Genomic DNA, 7224 nt, shown 5'->3' with positions numbered 1-7224 from the left:
TGGCCACGCTGGCAGGGGCTGATGGGAATTGTAGTCCATGAACATCTGGAGAGCCGCAGGTTGCAGACCCCTGCTTTGGATAATGGAATTGGCTTTGACAAGGCCACATTCTAAACCAGGCAAATTGGTTTTAATTGCCATGAATGGTCAGGTAGGTTCAACTCAGGTGGGTTCATCCCTCATCAACTTTATGCGACACCCAATTGGTTAATTAACAATCAAATGATCCAGTTGAGCCAATTCTATAAAACCCCTGAAACCATTTTAGGGGGATTCATTCTAAAAGAGATTCATTCATGAAGGGTTCTTAAGATTTTCTCGTTGTTATTCTTGCTATTCTTCCGCCTTAGGCTGAATAGCCTTGTATTGTATTGTTTTTTATACTTGGAACTATCTAGAGCTGAGAGAGAACTGATTTCATTATTTCTTTTCCTTTCCCTTTAATAAAATTTTAAAGTCTCAGCTTGAGAGTATATGGATATGTTTGAGAGCATATGGATAAAGAACCCTGGTTTCAGTGCGTCGCTGGTAAGGTACCCGGCCTTGGGCAACCTTTTCACAGCACCATCAGTAAAAACAAATGGTAGCACTTCCTCTAGATCTAGGGCAGGTTTCTTTCATCCCACCCCATGGGAGGAACGCACAACGCCATCACTTGCTGCCTGACGTGTGGCATTCCAGAAAAAGCTCAAATGCTTTACCCTGCTGAAGGATCCAAGCAGTGGCTTCTTAGAAGCAAGTGAAATCATATTACAGTAGCGAACTCCAACATTGCTTTTCCTTTCACCACTTCACTAGGCAACACGAAGGTTTTGATGCAGCACATATTTCAGCTATAAAGTCATCCAATCACCTCCCTTGGCTGGGATTGGGTTCCTTCCCGGGCCAAGCTGTCTGACACTGATGGATGACTCCATCGCTGTCCCTTTGTCCACACAAAGCTAAGGCAATGCACTGAACGGCAACAACACAGGACGAGACAAATATTTGCCACAAATTACAGCTCTGAGTAAAGGGGCCTTTCTCACGCTGCTGCTGCTGCTGCTGCTGTAAATATGATCTTTAGGTTGAAACAGTAATCGTGTCTTGCCAACCTGCTCATCAAAGAACATTTTGCCAGCGGTTTTGTATGCAAGAATGAGAATGCAATGGGGATAGAGAGGCGATAGATTTATCACTGATCAAGAGGCAAGATCAGCTCATGTAACTTAAGGGAGAATTTCCATCATTCATATTCAAATTAATTAGAACACTGGAAACTACCTTAGGACACGATTCGAAGTGTCACGTCATGTAGCTGACAAGCACTACCTCCAAGGAAGACCATTTACCTGGCGATTAAAGCCAGGATCCAAAGAACCGTGAGACTAGTTTCCCAGTGCGAGCTTTATTCTACTCCAGTGAAAGCCCCATTTGACAAACTATCATGATGTATGATAAAGGAACTGGTTGTTTATCTAAAAACTCCCAGTACAAGCTCCTCGCAAAAACCTAAGCAGCTGCTGGGATTGTGACTCAATGGCCCTAGACTTCCTAGAGAGCCAAGGGCTGCCGGGTACAGAGAAAGTATGGGCATGTATAATTCATACAGTCAGATACTCAGTTTGCAGACATAGGGTGCCTGGCTCCAAAATCAATTCCCCCATAGCTTGTTTCCCCTCCCCCCGCCAAAAAGAGAGATGGGATGTAACTGAGTGTGCCGGATAAGACAACAAAGCTGTTCATAGAAAATATTCCTATATCATGTTCAAGAACTGAGACAGACTACTACTCTTTCCCTATTCATCTTAAGGCAACTTGTTTTAGGAGACCAGTCATTTGATCTTGTGGGCACATCCACGGAAGCAAGTCCCGCTGACTTTAATTAGTTTCGGTCATGCATAAGATAGCAGCCCAACATGCAGCAGGCTTGGATGAAGCGTTTCTTGAAAACTATTCCAGCCCAAAAACCTTCCTTGAAGCAAGGCACATTAAGAATGCGTTTTGAGTTTTGAGCTGAAGCCGATCAGTTTTGCGGCTCCTGTCTCTGAGAGGTACCTGGTGAAACAAACCTTAAATTTGCACCGGTCAGTTAAATGGCAAAGTTAAGGCGTAACTTGTTTTGCTCCCAAGGAATACATCTAAAGCAGGACTAATTATAAGCATCAAGTGTTTTGAAAACTGAAGGTACAAGAAAAGCTGTGTTTATTTCCACTTCCTCTGTCCCAACAGAATTTCATAACAATTCCCTGCCTTGTAAATGTTGACATCAGTACAGTTTTATTGGGAACTTCCATATTGCTTTCAGCAAAAGCTACTGCAGTTAATTTTCTCTGAGCCCACTTTTTATTGCTTGCATTGCGATGTTTATGCTCCACAACACACTTGAATAAGGAAATCCAGTGTGATGTAGAGGTTAGGCGCAGCAGACTCTAGTCTGGAGAACTGGGTTTGCTTCCCCGCTGCTTCATATGAAGTTTGATGGGTGACTTCGAGCTACTCGCAGTTCAGAAGACACCTTTTGTGGGGAGAGGAAGCGAAGGAGTTTGAAAGCCCCTTTGAGACGCCATATGGTTGAGAAAAGTGGAATATAAATCCAAACTCCTCCTCTACTTCTCCTTATAAACTTCTCACATTTCTGCATTTGTAATTTTTTTTCAGCCCACAACCTCAATTACTGAGCTGTTCTGCTGCTGCCTACTATTATTTTATTTGACTCTGGATACAAAGATTAAGTTTTTGTGTTACTTTAGAACATTACTTTTACTTCAAATTTTACATTAATTCATTAATTCCCTTTATTAGGCATAGGATAAAACAACAATCAGACTAACAATAACAACAATAAAAGGTTATTAGGTGATCAACAGGAGTGTGCAATTGTTGATAAAGCTGTTGCCAAAAACTTTGCTCCGTCTGCAGTTCTTTTAGTGCAGCAGTCATTGAAAAGTAGACATAGCTTGTCTTGGTCAGAAGTGGCAAGACATGAATTAATATGAGGTTCGATGTAGAGCCTGCCGAGTTCTGCGTGGCGGGAACAATACAGGAGTATATGAGCAGTTGTTTCCACTTGGTTGGGCGAACATTGACGGTTGCTGCTTGCTTGGGACCTGTGGAATCTGCACCACAGAGAACTGCAGAGGGGAGGACGTTTAGACGAGCTTGCATCAAGAAGCGTCTCATTAATGGGGATGAGAGATTTTTGAGGTAGGCCGGAAGGGATCCATCGGGTAGAAAAAGTCCACAGCTCAATGATGAGAAGGCCTGTTAGTTTCAGATAGCAGTTTTTGTCTTTCCAGATCAAGTACTCTTTGTTTTAAGGTGCGAAAGATACTGATCTCATCCGAGTTGGAAAAAAATTCCTCAGAGAAACCTAAGGTTGTGATATAATTTGTTGGTTCCATTTGGAGCGGTATGAATCTGCGTTCTACTTTTACATTGCTTTGGGTGCTGTCAGTCTGAGAGGAAAATATTATGAAGAAAAATAGAACCTGTGTGGTGTGATGGTCAAAGCTTCAGACAAGGACCAGGAAAGAGCCCCCCCACCCCCACCCCAAATACATAGACAGTCATGAAGGCAGCTGCCAGTGCAGAGTTGCTCTGGTCAACAGCCACTGTGACAGCTCTGCACAACCTTAAGTACCAATGCATGATCTCGAGCTAGTCACATTCTCTCGGCGTAGTCTACCTCACAGGGTTGTTGCGAGGACAGAACACAGGAAACAATAATAAAACATTGCCCTGAGCTAACTAGAGGAAGGGCAGGGTGGAGTACTTACAGCCCTGCTGAAATCGTCTTTTAAAAGAAGGAACATAGGATTACAGGTCAGCCTAAAACATCACGTGCAGTCATGTGTGCCTTGATAGTAGTAACAGCAGTACCAACAGTTTTATGATGCATTATTGAAGGCTTCCATGGCCAGAATCAAGTGGCTGTTGAGGTTTTCCCAGCTGTGTGGCAGCGGTCTGGTAGTTTCTGCTCCTAATGTTTCACCCGCATCTATGGCTGGCCCTTTCAGAAGCCTACCACAAGCAAGATGTGTTTCCCTCCACGACAAAGTGCGGAGTGATCGTGCGTTTGGGTATGTTTTATCCACCTCGCGGGTGGGAGGGGAGGTAGGAGCAAAAATGACCAGGACGCGGCCACGCAACAGCCAGTTTTATCATGCTTCTGTAACCCTGTTCACTGCTAGCCAAACAGTAAGGATCCAACGTGTGTTTGCTGATGGCAAGGGAGATTTGAAGAGTGGCGTCTGAACGATTCCATGGCGGATGATGCATTTGCAGCTGCCTCCCCAGCTAGCGATAATCATTTCCACCTCTACTTCAGCAGGAAAGCAGTTTGCCACTGCAGCAGTTCACGCTGTCGACTCGCTGTTCATCTTTGTCCTGCCTCGTGTTCTTCCCCACTGGAAGCTCTCTAGCATTTCTTCCCCAGCTGCTTCCCACCCCAGTGAATGGGGAGAAAGAATGCCAGGCATTTTTAGCACCAAGGCTGTCAGTTTGCTTTGTTATTACCCTAGACGTGCAACTTCATCCAAAGCAGCTCGTTGTTATTCTCAAGGCACGTCGACAACAGACAGAAATCCAACAGGTGCAAGCTTTCCCTAAGAGACAGCTGCAGTAATAAGGACAGCTTCAACAGGAATGAGGGGAACGAGTTCTTTGAATTCTTTCACATCCTTCTTGGAAAGGCCTCGATGTTCTAAGTACAGTTATAGATCCCTCAGTATCAGTTTGGGGATAGAGGAAGGTGTCCAGGCAGATGCAATCCCGGTACTCACCTGAAGTATGTTAGAACTTCTAGGAAATTGGTTGGGGGAAAGGGGTCCAAGACTCCGTAAGGAAACCCCCACAACACATGCCAAGCAGAGGACCACCAGACCATTCTTCCTGGCACCCTGGGCTAAATCTCTGCTCAAGCAACTTGAAGATACAGTACCAATGTTGGGGTCAATGGCACGATAGAAGGCAGCAGGCCTGGATTCTGCCCATCACTGCCTCTCGGATCGGTTAGCAATGCTGCTAAGACCCGGCTCGTTCCAAATGCGCCTGGTCATGTGCAACCTTTGCCTCCTCCGCCTGTTCGCCAGCATGCCGACATCTTCAGATCTGTGCTGAATTTGTTTCTGAACTTGGGCCAAAAAAGATTACTTGCTCCCACTGTACACAGCGGGCTTGTCAAGCTCCACAGTGTCAGCAGGGCGAGACCGGGTAGCCCTGGGAACAAAAGATGAGTTAACTTCCTTTTAAATATCTTGTGAGAGAGCTGATTCATCCTCACTCCTGGCCCATTCATGCAACTGAGGATAAGGCAAGACAATTAATGACAGTAGTGGAGGACTGAGAGGCCAAAATAGCCCTGAAAAAAGGACCCCCCACAACAGAGGCTCAAAGTGGCTCTAGCCCACCTCCCATGGGGCAACACAAGCTCCAGGCAGGGCCCCCCAGGACTTTTCCCAGTGGCCCTCAGGGCTGATCCACCCTTGGCTGTAATGCTCCAACTCAGGGCTGCCCTGTGCAAATGGTATCAAGTCATGGGGAAGGAAGCACATTATCTGCTTTACCAGAGATGGCTACGGTCAGAATAGATGCTTCACGGGGACTTCCGGTTTGGGAGAAGAAGCGGCGGCAGCACCTTTTGGAGGCTGCTGAACTCTACACCCTTCACCGCGGCGAACCCCTAAGTTATTGGGGGGGTAGGAGACTTCAAGGAGCTGGAAGAAATCCTGCCCACGCCGAACCCTGTTTGAGGGGAGTCCGTGAGTTGAAAATCCGTAATTGGGAGCCTGAACGGACCCGGGGAAAGCTCGCGGAGACGGTTGGGGAAGGGTGGAGGAGTGGGGGAAGAGCAGCCTTCCCCCTTTGAAGCAACGTAACCAAACCCTAGAGACTTTACTATTTTCAACTTTGCAGTAATAGACACTGTGTTTAGTGAAATCCTGGCTACTACAAAAGAGCACAAATTCTTCTAAGTATGTTACCACCTCTCCTATGAGGGAAATAGAAGCTACAAAGCGAAGACAGGGAGACTCTGAGAATTAGAGGGGAGAAATAACAGGAGAAGGGACCCCAGGTAGTTCGAAGAAGAGAGAAACTTAATTGAATACGAAAGAGAGGGGCCAGGAGGCAAGAAACCTCCCAAATAAATAAGGAGATAAGAAGCAGTCCACCGATATAACAAGAAAAGGGAAATAAAAAACTTTACCGCTTTAACTGGGACAGGAGGCAGAGAGGCAGGTGAATGGGTGGAATTGAGACGGAGGAGGGATCCATGATTTGAAGATACAAGGAAGTGGCTGCAAAAAAAAAACCATAGAGAGGCCCAGTGCTTAGCAGCTCTGTACTGAAAGAGAACGGGATATAAACAAAGCAGTTTGAAAGCAGGAAGTATTAAAAGAACACCCAAAAAAGAGTGTACTGTGTGAAAAGATGTGTGGCTGAAGTAGCTAAGTTAAAAGGTGAAGACAGTCTAGACCAGCCTCATTTTTACCAAATTACTGAGTGAGAAAATAAATGGCGACAGGAGGTAGAGAGGAAAGAGGCATAGCCGAAAGAGAGAAAGGAGGTGTAGTTGAGGGAATAACAGGTGGCAGGAGGGGGTGGGAATGCGGCCCCGAAAATGGGAGGCACTACTGTATGATATGATTTCTGCTATACAACAGAATATTGTGGCAGCTACAACAAGATATGCAAAGTAACTTTAAGGAGAATAAAACTAGAAATAGGCGCAAGTTAAAAAACTGGAAGAAGCGGTCCCTAGCTACAAAGCAAAGACTTGTGGAAGTTAAAAAGAACAAATGGTTTACAATAGGAGAAAAGAATGGATGAAAAAGATAAATGTATAGAAGCTTTGGAGGAGAAAATAATGTTAATGGAGTTAAGAAGCAAAAGAAAAAAATATACTCTGGATTAGAGGGATTAAAAAGAAGAAAAGATCAGAAAGAACTGGAAAAGAGGGATAATAGCTGAATTGGCCAACTTTGTGGAAATTATGATGCTGAAAAGAATTAGAAGCAGAGGAAATAGACTCAATTTTTTCAGAGTCAACTCAAAATTTGCCAGAGAGAATAATGTTCCCAGGGACATCATTGTGACCTTTCTCAAAAAGAAACAAGGGAATGGCGCTTCACCTAAGAGAGACAAGCAAAGAGCAGAAATTGAGGAATTGAGGAATCAAGAATTGACATTGTTAAAAGAAATACCGATTGCCATGCAGGAGAGGAGGCGGAAAAATATACCCCA

This window comes from Sphaerodactylus townsendi, linkage group LG12, assembly GCF_021028975.2.
Source record: "Sphaerodactylus townsendi isolate TG3544 linkage group LG12, MPM_Stown_v2.3, whole genome shotgun sequence".
In the NCBI taxonomy this organism is placed as follows: Eukaryota; Metazoa; Chordata; class Lepidosauria; order Squamata; family Sphaerodactylidae; genus Sphaerodactylus; species Sphaerodactylus townsendi.
The sequence above is the reverse complement of the archived record's forward strand: the minus strand, read 5'-3'. Positions refer to the sequence as shown.